Below are 12,872 nucleotides of genomic sequence, written 5' to 3'. Positions count from 1 at the left end.
GGGTTTGAGCCCCGCATCAGGCTCTGTACTCACAGTACAGAGCCTACCTAGGATTCTCTCTCTCACTTTTTGCCCTCCCTGATTCTCGCACACGCACGCTCTCTCTCTCAAAATAAAATGTTAAAAAAAATTAGACTAGTGGCTAGACGATTATACCAAGGTAGAAAATACTCCTCCTAGTGCTACTAAAGTGATTTTAGTGGGAGTCAGAATTGAGAGAAGGAGGGAAAATGGGCAATCTGACACTGGAGCGATAATATCTTTCTCCAACATGAATTTGCTCTTGGATCCAGAGGAGCTCCACTAACAACTGCCCTCTACCAACCTGCGATCCTGGAGGGTGAACCGGAGTTAGGACCCGGTTAGGTCATCCTCAGACATCACTTCACAGACATGCTTCTGGTTGAGTACTGAAGACACCAAGACTTTAAAGAGAGTTTGGGGCCCCTGGGTGGCTCAGTCGGTTAAGTATCCAACTCTTTGATTTTGGCTCAGGTCATGATCTCACGGTCATGGGTTGGAGTCTGCATCTGGCTCTGCACTGACAGCATGGAGTCTGCTTGGGATTTTCTCTCCCCCCCCCCCCCCCCCCCCCCCCCCCCTTGTGTGCTTCCTCCCCCAAAAAAAAAAAAAAAAAAAAAGTCTGACCACCTACCATGAAGCAAGCAGTGTGCTACAGCATACACAGAAAGGTGGAGAAAGTTTAAAAACAATGCCTTTAAAGAAGTCACAGATCTGGTTGTACAAAGCAAAACAAAAATATGTCATCATTCAGAAAATTATACTATTCAAGAAACCTTAAGATTACACTGTTTATTCTGCCATTAGAACCTCAGCTAATTTGAAGTCACGATGCCACTCCTCTTCATCCCTATTCAAAAAGGATATTGCTGATACACTGAAAAGCATGATAATCTAATGTCTAACCACCAACTAGTCTGTTGTAAATCTCAAGCTGCTGCCTTAGATCTTCCAATATTTCAAAATAAGAACGTTTGGGGGTGCCTGGCTGGCTCAGTCAGTGCTATGTGCAACTCCAAGTCATATAGTTTACAGGACTAAAAGTAAATACTCAGAGCAGGGACTTTCCAAGAAGTGCGATTTACTGTAAGCAAATACATGCAAGAATCCATAGGAAGCACCCAAAATGGCAAATCACTTTGGTGCAAGTTTAGCGCAACTGCTTCTGTAAGGTACAGGAAGAGGCAGGACCCCTAAAACTCCCTAGTAAACATCTCCTGGGGTGCAAAGGCAATTTTATTTTAGCCACAGAAGACAACTCATTAGCCAACTATTGATTAAATACTTGAATCTGATCTTCTCTGTCAGCTCAGAACTCAGCACATTATGGGAGTCATGAGATAGGGACATTGAGGCACTGCTTCAGCCTGGCTCGGAGGCTCTGCTTCCTCTTCTCCTTCGGGAGGATCAAATTTGCTCATCACGCTGGTGAAACGACAGCTGGGAGGGTGGGCCAGATCAAAGTTAACATCCAGGGGCTCAAAGAATAGGATGAATCCAAGATGAACTAAAGGCACATGTAAGGTCTACACTTGTGATCCCTCCACTCCCCCTCAAAAAAGACAGAAGTATATTATTATCTTTGTAACAAGAGAGGAGTAAATGGTCCCACTCTACTTCGTGCTCGTCAAAAAAATGCCCAATTTGGGGGATGTCTTATTTGAAGAGCAATAGTGGAAAGAGGACCAATTGAAAGACGATGGTAACAGAGGCTCTGAAAACTCCACAGGAGGAGTAAGCACTGGGGAGGTTCAGCATGGGAAAAGGAAACCAGGGAGATATGAAGCCCACTCTGCAAAAGCAAAGCCCACTCTGTGAAAGCTACACAAGGAGACAGTTTGGCTTGTTTTACCAAAAAGCTTTTCTGATCTTCCAAAAACGGCTGCCTGGGAAACTGGCAAGCTCTCTGTTCTGGAAGTGTTTGAGCAGGCACATCATGACCACTTTGGAAACCAGACACATTTAATACCGCTCTCTTGCCTAGCCAGGTGTCAACATTTCCATCTTCTGACTCTCCTGGGATCTGACTGTGTCCTAGAGGGGAGCTCAAGACCCATTTTCCTTACTGATTCTAACCTGCAGCACGGGGAGGGAAAGTACATTAGAATAAATAGAGGCATTTTTAAAAATCCAAATAGCAGGGCACCTGGGTGGCTTAGTCAATTAATAGTCCAACTCTTGATTTCAGCTCAGGTCACCGTCTCCTGGTTTGTGAGTTTGAGCCCCACATCAGGCAGATTCTCTCCTCTCTCTGCCCCTCCCCAGCTCACATGCTCTCTCTCTCAAAATAAATAAACAAAAATCCAAGTGACTGCTGTGACCCCAGAACACCCATCAAAGCTTCCAGGTAGGCCCAGCCACTGTATTTCCACGAGTTTTATGAGCAATTCTGACAACCATCCCGGGTGAACCCCACCACTCTAGAGTTCCAGCCAGGAGCCCCAGTCCACTTCCACAGCTACAACCAGTTTTGTGTTCATTTTCTCCAGCCCAGATCTCCCTCCTGACCCTCAGTTCGACATGGCCAACATCCTACTGCAATGCCATACCCGCTGCCCAAAGAACCTTTCCAAAGTGGGGAAATATCTCAAAGGTTGCAGGGCCAGACATTCAGGAAGTGCCTCCTTGACCTTCTCCAGGTTTGAGGACCAAATTTATGCCTGCCATCAAACACAAACACCTGTTGGGAGCCCAGATTCCATCCCTTAGCCCAAACTCTAGTGCCCATCCGCCTGAGATCCAGCCACTTTCCAAGGTACAGGTCTCATTCCTTCTACACAAAGCCTGGTACCAGGGCAGCCACAGCACATCATCAGGAGTTTTCCTCTGCACTTTCTATGTCATGGTCAGCCATATGCATTTCCTACCTTGGGTACCTCACACAGGACTCTTAAAATTGGACTGATTTCTCATGTACTGTTTAATACTCCTAAAAGGACCTAAAAACAACCCCACGAATAAAACAAATATGGGCTTCATTTATTTTTTAAGTTATTTATTGAGAGAGAGAGAGAGAGAGAGAGAGAGAGAGAGAGGGAGGGAGGGAGGGAAAGAATGAGCAGGGGTGTGGCAGAGTAAGGGGGAGAAAGAATCCTAAGCAGGCTCCACACTCAGAACAGAGCCCGATGTGGGGCTCGATGCTACAATCCTGAGATCCCGACCTGAGCCAGAATTAAGAGTCAGCCCCTTAACCCACTGAGCCACCCAGGCACCCCGGATTTCGTTTACTGTTAATGATAAATCACATGTGGATGAATCACATGACATTGCATTGGGCAAAAGCTGTCAGCTACAGAAAAAGTATATACTCCAGATTTCATTGATATGAAGCACACAGCCTGCTTCAGATCCTCTGTTCCCCTCTCCTTCTGCCCCTCCCCCACTTGCGTTCACACTCTTAAAAAATAAAGAAATAAACTTTAAACTAAAAGTACAGTGGTTCTAGCGGAGAGGTGAAAATATTACTGATTAGAAATGATTACAGGGGCGCCTGGGTGGCGCAGTCGGTTAAGCGTCCGACTTCAGCCAGGTCACGATCTCACGGTCCGTGAGTTCGAGCCCCGCGTCAGGCTCTGGGCTGATGGCTCGGAGCCTGGAGCCTGTTTCCGATTCTGTGTCTCCCTCTCTCTCTGCCCCTCCCCCGTTCATGCTATGTCTCTCTCTGTCCCAAAAATAAATTAAAAAAAAACAAAAAAAACAAAAAAAAAAAACGTTGAAAAAAAAAAAAGAAATGATTACAAAAGTGCTCACTTCAGCAGCACATACACTGGGGTGGGGGGGGGGAGGAATGGACACAAAAGAACCTTCTGGGGTACCAGAAACATACTGTATTTTGAGCTGGAAATAGCTGGTAGCTGGGAGGGGCAAGAGGGGAGGGAAACTGAGGGGAAGAGACACGCATTAAGCTGTACGATTAAGATTTATACATTTTACTTTATACTAGTCATGCCTCGATTTTCAAAATTCAAATACCTACACAAATAAAGATGAGGATTCTGTGTCTGAAGATAAACCACACTCCATTCTTAACCTCAGGAACAAAATATCTTTTGTTTTGGGTTTTTGTTGTTGTTTTTGGTAAAAGATGACAGAAGGCTAGTAACAAAAAGTTTTACTTAATAAAACAACACAACTAAAGAACACAAAAACTTTCAAAATGGCAATATTTAAAAAAAAAATTTTTTTTTAATGTTTATTTTTGAGAGAGAGAGCACAAACAGGGGAAGGGCAGAGAGAGGGAAAGAGAGAGAGGATCCGAAGCAGGCTGCAGGCTCTGAGCTGTCAGCACAGAGCCCGACGTGGGGCTCGAATCTACAAACCGTGAGATCATGACCTGAGCCTAAGTCAGACGCTTAACTCACTGAGCCACCCAGGTGCCTCAATAAACATTTTTTAAAAAGGATAAATTCATCTGTAATACACCATCCTGTAAATGGTGGGTAACAATACCTATCTCACAGGGTTACTGTGATAGTTGACTGAGGAAATCACATAATAAAGAACTTAATACAGTACCTATTCATCAACAGGGTCCATACTCATCACTCTTGATTTGCCATAATTATCTGTCCATCTCCTTCAATCCCTTTCAGCCCATCCCTCAAAAATTCTCAGCCCAGCAGACATTCGGTATCGGCAAAATAAACTCAGAGGCTCTCTCCGAGCATGCAAACCATCAACAATTCCCACCTGATTCCGCAAGAAAATACAAAGCTGTTGAGGCTGTGTTTCTGACACCAGTGTCTGTACAAACCTTGGGGCATACCAAGGTGTACTGGAGGTCAGGTAAATATGGTATATATACCGGAGGCAGTCTCACTTAAAACCTCGAAGAAAACGTAGGTGTTTTTAAGCAGACGTTAAGAAGGCTGCGACGTTCGCCAAGGCAGCACAAAGCACTGCTGAGAAGTCTTCGGCGCCTAGCCGCGGGCACTGAAGTGTGGTTCGCTGGCCCTCATTCTCCCTGACCCACCCACGTCCTCTCCTGCTCTCCCCACCTTCATTTCAGGAACAGTTTTCACAGCTCGGGCACCAGGAATTTAGAATATTCCTGCTCTCTACCTTATAAAACTCTAATCAAGGTACTCCTGGCTTCTTAATGCAATTTTAACTGATGATGGCTTGGGCTGTTTCCTTGAATTGTCAACACCACTCTGTCTGGCTTACTAACCCAGTAAAACAAAATATTTATTTTCAGCAAGTCGACATGCAAAAATCGAAAGAACAGGAAACTACAGTTAAGACAAACAAAATACCACAGTAAGATTAACAAACGATATGCACTTTTAAGGATGCTCTTAAGAAGTCGCCATTGTATGAAAGTGTATTTTGGACACAACCATATGCATGCCACAACGAATGGTTACTTTATTTAAATAATTAGTCAATCAAGGGGAACAAATGAAACTCTAAGAGAAACTGAAAAATCAAACTGTCCTTTTCAGGATTAACCTGCAGGAACCTCCGGCTGTTTCTACCCAGAATAAAATTCATATGCAAATTTTTTTCATTTACAAAAGAAAAACAAGACAATTATAGGAGGAAAAAAAAAAAAAAAACAACACAGAAGCCAAATGAGATTTATCCTATCACCCAGAGAAGTAAACCCTTTGGGGTTTTCTTTTTCCCCTCTCTATTCTTGCATTTAACCTATAAATGCCTTTTTTTTTTTTTAATGTTTATTTTATTCTTGAGAGACAGAGAGTGACAGAGCACAAGCTGGGGAGGTGAAGAGTGAGAGGGAGACACAGAATCCAAAGCAGGCTCCAACTCTAAGCTGTCAGCACAGAGCCCGACATGGGGCTCGAACTCACGAACCGTGACCTGAGCCAAAGTCAGATGTTCAACCGACTGACCCACCCAGGCACCTGTATACATGCCATTTTTAAAATCTTTTCCAATTAAAAAATGTCGTGAAGATCTGTGTATTGAATACTTTAACAACTGTTAATGTTTGTTGGTCAAAAGGTACAAAGTTTCGGTTCTGCGAGATGAGGTTAAAGAGTTAACACACAGGCAGGATAGGATAACTATAGTTAATATCATACTGATCCCAGGAAATATCCTACAACAGATTTCAGGTTGCTGGCATCACAAAAAATAATGGTGAACTATGAAGAAATGACACATTAATTAGCTTGATGGCGATAATTCACTGTGTATATATCAAGTCATGATGTTGTAGGTCTTAAATACGTAACAATTTTTATTTAAATGAAAATATATATAATATTTTGACATTTGAGTATTACTAGGGACTAGGCCATGACTATGCTTTTTACATGCATGACCTTCTTTGACATTCAAAACAACCTCAAGAAAGCCGTGATGACAATGATCAGTTAAGAAACTTGCCCGCACAACAATGTGAATACACTTAATGTCACTTAATTATACACTTAAAAAGTGTTAAAATAGTAAAAGTTATGTTATGTATATTTTACCATAATTTTTAAAAGAGAGAAAGAGACTCGCCCAAGGTCACACAGCTCTAAGGGGCAGCACCAGAGTCAGAATTCACAGTCTGGCTCTAGAACCTGAAGTTCTAGACACTGTAGCCTACAAATATTTTTTCTCCGATATAAATATTTTCAAATTGTTAAATGTCTGCATATTGGACAGGTTTGATGTTGGACCTTTACTCTGTTTCCAAATTTCCCACTATTAAAAACAATGCTTTGATGAGCTGCCTTAGAACAGATTTTTCATACATCCTTGGGTTTTGGGGGTTTGATTTTGTGGTTTTTGTTTTGTTTGTTTTTTAATTTAAGGGTACGCTTTTAGAGGTAGAACTGGTAGGTCAGAGCAGAAAGCAAACAATTTAAATAACCAGGTGGATGAGCCATCAACCAGAGCTCATTTTGATCAGCTTACAAGGAAGCCGAATACAGTAAGTAGATGATTTGCAACAAGTAACTGTAATTCGATGGCTCTAAGTCTCAGGGTAAGAATGGGGGAGGGGGGACAACACGCCTGTGTGGCTCAGTTGGTTAGGTGTCCCACTTCGGCCAGGTCATGATCTCGTGGTTCATGAGTTCGAGTCCCGCGTCGGGCTCTGTGCTGACAGCTCAGAGCCTGGAGCCTGCTTCAGATTCTGTGTTTCCCTCTCTCTCTGCCCCTCTCTGCTCATGAGCGTGAGTTTGCTCACGCATGTGCTCTCTCTCTCTCAAAAATAAATAACAATTGTAAAAAAAAAAAATCAATAAACATTAAAAAAATATTTTAAAAAAAGGAGAATCACTAGAAATTCAGAGAGTCACAAAGGAGGCTGTCCATGACTAAAGAAATGCTGCTATTGAAGAACACATTAACTGCCCATGAAATGTCCCTTGGAGTCCCCACCCTAACAGCTGTTCAGACTCGTGGGACCCCACCTCCACAGGGGTTCCCATTTGTTCTCTACTTTGACCATCACCTGCTTTAAAGTTCTTAGTTCAAACTAGCAGGACAGTGAAGAATATGTAAGAGGCCCTAAGATTAATCAGTCGGTGATCTGATCGACATTAAATCCGCATAAGTGCAAAGCTCACCCCTCACCCCCTCTCCTACAATGGCAAGGAGACCTTTCATGTTGTATTCCGGCATAAAGTTTCTGTCAATAATGACTCATCATAGAACCTGTAACCAAGATCCATGAGAAGTAGCTCTCTTACGCATTCCTGCCAGAAGGAAATAAACGTTTGGAGAAACAACTAAACCATAATAGCAAATGGTTTTAGGATCTTACTGAAAAGAAGAGTTACATAAAAGTTCCTTTAAGAGACGTGGGGAAAACATGAAGAAACTGATATTATCAGCCTAAAGCCAGTCCAACAGGTCTCTTGGAAACCACAAACTAAACCTAGGCAGCTTGAGGAAGGCTATAAGAAAACCTAACCGAACCCCCCCACCCCCCCTTTGCCCAAAGGGAGCACTCCCCAGGTTATTCCAAAAAGATGCCATCAGGATTTATGCCATTCTTCATTCCCTTCTACTTGATCACTTTGAGACAGAAAGAGGACTGAAGAAGTTTTCAGTACAGCATGGACACTAAAGTTAATAATACTGCAGCATATATTTGAAAGTGGCTCAGAGAGGAGCAGTTAAGGTAGTTAAGTTCTCCTGACAAGAAAAAAAACAAGGTACTGCCATTTGATGATCATTTTGCAACATATACAAATAATGAATCATTACCGGTCTACAACTGAAACTTACACACATCAGTTACATCTCAAATATGTTTTTTAGTTTAAAAAGACAGTTTCAAATAAATTATAGAAAATTTAAACACCACAAAAAAATGTTATTATCTACTCAAAAGTCTCCCCTGCCCCACCAAGCCATTCTTCCTGTACCTTCAGGTGAGCACAGATGACCAAAGAAATACAGTTTAGGAATTTCTTTTTTATAGTCTTTCTTTGCGATTTTAGGTGATGATATGCAACCATATAATCAGTTAAGTGGAATTTTACACAAATCACTGAAGTTACCAACCATTAACACATAATAAATATTATCTTCTGTATTCCAACTTGTCCCCAAACCACAAGTTTCCACAGGTCCATTACAGTTTCAAGAAAATATTAGCATACAAGTTAAAAAGAAATAATTAAATCCTCAAGCTTCCCAATTCAAAGATGGAACTGAAGTACTAACCCAATGAACATGAAGATACACATTCCCTTCCCTGTGACTAAGCGATTCCACTCCTGGGGATTACAACCTACAGAAAAGTTTCCCATACACGTGAAAGGAGGCACGTAAAGAAGTGTATTGCAATGTCATTTGTAATAGAGAAAAATGGGAGGAAATAGTAATTAAATGTACATCAACAGGAAAATGGACACACTGTAGTGTATAGCAATTAAAAAGAATGAACTAGAGTAGCAAGAATCTCAAAAACAAAGCTAACAATAGACGTTGAGCTACAGAAGAAAATAGGCAATAGGACACTACAGCCAGAAGTTTAAAAAAAAAACACGTAAAGTAACACTCAACTATTGATGATTAATATTTACATAGACACCAGTAATTAAAGTATTAAATACATGGACAGCAATGATAAACAACTGGAGAGAAAGGGAGGGGGAGAAAACGTGGAGCTAGGAATACCCAGGGGCTTCAACTACATCTGCAATGTGTTATCTTTAAAGTTGGATGATCGGGGCGCCTGGGTGGCTCAGTCGGTTAAACGTCCAACTTCGGCTCAGGTCATGATCTCGTGGTCTGTAAGTTCGAGCCCCGCGTCGGGCTCTGTGCTGACAGCTCAGAGCCTGGAGCCTGTTTCAGATTCTGTGTCTCCCTCTCTCTCTGCCCCTCCCCTATTCATGCTCTGTCTCTCCCTGTCTCAAAAATAAATAAAATGTTAAAAAAAAAAAATTTTTAAAGTTGGATGATCAGCGGGGGCGCCTGGGTGGCTCAGGTCATGATCTCACAGTTTGAGCCCCGTGTCGGGCTCTGTGCTGACAGCTCAGAGCCTGGAGCCTGCTTCGGATTCTGTGTGTGTGTGTGTGTGTGTGTGTGTGTGTGTGTGTGTGTGCCCCTTCCCCACTCATGCTCTCTTTCTGTCTCAAAAATACACATTAAAAAAAAAATTTTTAGGTTGGACGATCAGCTATAAAGGCATTCATATACTTTTACATAATCACTGTATTCTGAATAACTGTATTGTGAATTACTGTACTATGAATTACTATATTCTGCATGACTTTATTTTTTTTTTAAGTTTATTTACTTTGAGAGAGATAAAGAGAGTTGGGGAGGGGCAGAGAGAGAGGGAGAGAGAGAATCCCAAGCAAGCTCCTACTTACTATCAGCATTGCTGAGCCCTGGCATGGGACTAAAATCCATGAACCATGAGATCATGATTTTAAGATCTATCCCAATCTCACAGATACGCTTTGTAGTGTTTCTAGAAAGTCACCACTCATTCTGTGCACCTATCCCTGGAGACCACCCCTATTAGAGACACATGCCATTTCTGAAAATTCATGTTTTTGAGGCAATCTAAACCTTTTCCAAACACACATCAGTGCTTCTTCTACAGAAAAATAAGTTGCACACCCAGTCACTGGCTGAACTTCTACCCTTCCAAAACCCAAATCCAAGTGTCTACAACCTCCAAGAAGTACTCCTAATTAGGTCTGCCCTTTTCTATTCAGCCTCTTGGTGCCACTCACTCAACAAGAGTTGTACAAAACCAATAAATCAAGGGTACTATTATATTTATTTTAAATGTCTCTTAAATGTATTTAATCTCTTCTGAGTTGTTCTGTGCTCATTTATTACAGCTGTTACCATTCACAAACTGCATATTATATGTTGGTCTCCTCATATAATCCCAGAGAGTTCCTTATAAGGAAGGGAGAGTCTTTTATAATAACCCAATTGTATGTAGTACTAAACCCTGTGCATGGTCCGTGCTCAACAATACGTACTGCAAACATCTGAGCAATCTCAGTGTGCCAATAAGGATGTGAATGACTCAATTTTTGGAACTCACCCAGATCCTTTACATTTTCTTTCTGAGAATATACAGCAATATAGAACCAGCCTCTAGAACTTCATTTTCCACTCCTTGAAACAAATCTCCAAAGCTTATTAATCGCAGACTGCTCTTTAAATCACAACAAACCAGACAGAAATCCCCAATTTCTTACAAGTTGTGACATTCATTACAACCACTATCATTTACACCCGTGTAGTGCATATATATGCACTTTGTTAGATGATAATGTACACAACCGGTATGAAAACAAGAATGCTAGAAATTCAAAAGGTAACGTCAATGTACAATATATGCAAATCTATACATACATTTGTAGGGATTTCACAGTAAATCTTGATATGCAAGGAGACACTGCCTTATCTGGTTCCCATCCCCCTCTCCTATTCCACTACTTGAAACAAGTCTACCCAGGCTTAATTTAACCATAAGCCTATGACTTCCCTTCCCATTGTCCCCCCCAACCCCCGGCCCAAGCTCCAAGCACTAAGCACTGACTTTTGCTAATGTGGCACAGTCACCCCAACGAGACTGCTGCTTTCCCTATTCTTCATCGCTTTCTTAAAGCATGGGTTCTTACACCAGACTGCCCATTTTCTAACCCTAGTTCCTCTGTTTACCAGCTACTGTGACCTTCTTTGTGCCTCTTCTCTACAAAGAGAATATCCACGCCTACCTCACTGGGTTAGTGTGAGGAGGAAATGAACCAATAAATGGACAATGCATTGAGCCATCGTTGTTATCAACAGTAAGAGTATCCCTTCCACGTGCATCAACAATGGTCTCTTTATAGCTGAAAAGAAAAACTGGACTGTCTACTCCACTACTCACAACACTTCGCTTCTGACACCAGAGATGCGGGGCTTTCCCTCACACCAAGCAAGCAATTCTTCGGTTCTCTGCAGACACCCACCCGGTGTCCGTCCTACAATTCAACTCCATTCTGACACCATCCACCTGGGGTTAGCATAGATACCACAAGTGAATTTAAGAGCTTAGTCCCACAAGACACCTTCTACACACACACTTCACGTGCAATCGCAAATCCAGATAGTTATCTATGCTTATAACTGCCCAGGCATAAATCAGGGATTCCCATGACGCCCTTCTCAGGTTCAGCCATTTGCTAGGATGGCCCACAGAACTCAGGTAAGTACTCTAATCACTATTACCTGTTTGTTTGTTTTTTTACAAAGGCTACAATTCATGAACAGCCAAGAGATACACAAGAGGAGGTAGGTGGGAAGGGGCCCAGAGCTTTCACGACCTCCCTACAAGTGCCACTCCCCCTTCACCTCCCATGCTCACCAACCCAGAAGCTCTTCCAAATTCCTTCCATTATATATACTACACGTCACAATATCACAATGGCTCTTTATGACTTTCTACTAGACTGCATGCTCTGGAGGTGGGATATTGGCCTTCCTTCTCTTTAAATCCCAGGGCCAAGCACAACACCAGCTATAAAGCAGGCACCCAATAAATGTTTGTTGAGACCACGGAAGCAGGAAAGTAATCTCTCTGCTACAGCATAAACCATACAGTAGTTGCAGATAGTTCAGAAAAAAGTAGGAGGGGGGCTAGGGAAAATAACCGGAACCACCCACATCCCCACACAAATTCTAGAGCACCCACTGCACTGTCGGAACTTCCAAAGGATCTCAAAAGTTTACTTCCGGGCGCCTGGTGCCTCAAGCCGGTTGAGTGTCAGATTCTTGATTTTGGCTCAGGTCAAGATCCCAGGGACGTGGGATGGAGCCCGCGTTGGGCTCTGTGCTAAGCATGTAGCCTCTTTCTCTCCCTCTGCCCCTTTCGGCAGGCTCATGAGCTCTTTAAAGGCTTTATTTCCCCCTCCCCCCCAAAAAGGGGGGGGGGGCGCGCCTGGCTGGCTCAGTGGAAAGAGCTTGAGCCCCATGTTGGGTGTAGAGATTACTTAAATAAAAATAAAATTAAAAGGAAAAAATAAAGACTTCTCCTTAGTAAACATTTCCACAGATCAACAGGATTGTGTGCTTCTACATTTTGGGAAGGAAAACAGAAAAACGTGGATTTTATGGAAGATCCAAAGTAAGGCTCTACAAACCAGTATTGAGCTAAATATAAATTGTAATCAGCATATTTCCTGAAAACCACTTTAGTTTTTTTTTTTTTAATCCATCTAAGGACACTGCATTAGAATATTAATTATTAGGTATCCATTGATGTCAAGCCTGAGGAATACAATCCAGTGATACCACACTCAGACAGTATATTTCATATTCAAAGAGGTTTCAAAAATACAACCAGCTAGTCCCCAGTTTTCTCAAGTCTCTTATCAAAAATAATAAACAGAGATTAAGAAAGGGATTTTGACCTGATAGAAAAAAAA

The 12,872-nt window shown here is 42.2% G+C and overlaps 1 protein-coding gene across 1 annotated transcript in view; it reads right to left on the bottom strand.

Moving 5' to 3' along the window:
• RASSF3 (Ras association domain family member 3) overlaps positions 1–12,872 on the bottom strand; it is a 73,113-nt gene that overhangs the window by 39,206 nt on the left and 21,035 nt on the right. The window lies entirely within an intron of this gene.

Source organism: Panthera uncia, chromosome B4 (genome assembly GCF_023721935.1).
Source record: "Panthera uncia isolate 11264 chromosome B4, Puncia_PCG_1.0, whole genome shotgun sequence".
Taxonomy (NCBI): domain Eukaryota; kingdom Metazoa; phylum Chordata; class Mammalia; order Carnivora; family Felidae; genus Panthera; species Panthera uncia.
The sequence above is the reverse complement of the archived record's forward strand: the minus strand, read 5'-3'. Positions and strand labels throughout refer to the sequence as shown.